The sequence below is a fragment of the Corylus avellana genome, chromosome ca6 (assembly GCF_901000735.1).
Source record: "Corylus avellana chromosome ca6, CavTom2PMs-1.0".
Lineage (NCBI taxonomy): Eukaryota > Viridiplantae > Streptophyta > Magnoliopsida > Fagales > Betulaceae > Corylus > Corylus avellana.
In genome coordinates this window covers 19,583,818-19,584,152 of record NC_081546.1, presented here as the reverse complement: position 1 = coordinate 19,584,152, position 335 = coordinate 19,583,818, and positions in this window count along the sequence as shown.

Genomic DNA, 335 nt, shown 5'->3' with positions numbered 1-335 from the left:
CAATGACAAAGAAGACAAAATGGAAGACATGAGCTAATGATAAATGTGGCTTATTGCCAACCTTTGAAGAAGGTTGCTGCTCAGCTCCCATGGTTTCTGCAGAAAATGGGAGAGGGGTTGGTTATGGGGCAGAGAGGCAATATTTAGGAAGAGTTGTAATCTAGCTAGCTATGACACTTGAAGCGAAAGTTAAGATGCATGTGCTTTGGTTTGACCTACAACATTAATTTGTCGTTATTAGTAGCTTAAGCAGCTCGAAACCCATGTATGCTGTGATGATTCAATGACCTTCGAGTACAGATTGTACGCCTTCCCCAGTTGAAACCATTTGGGAG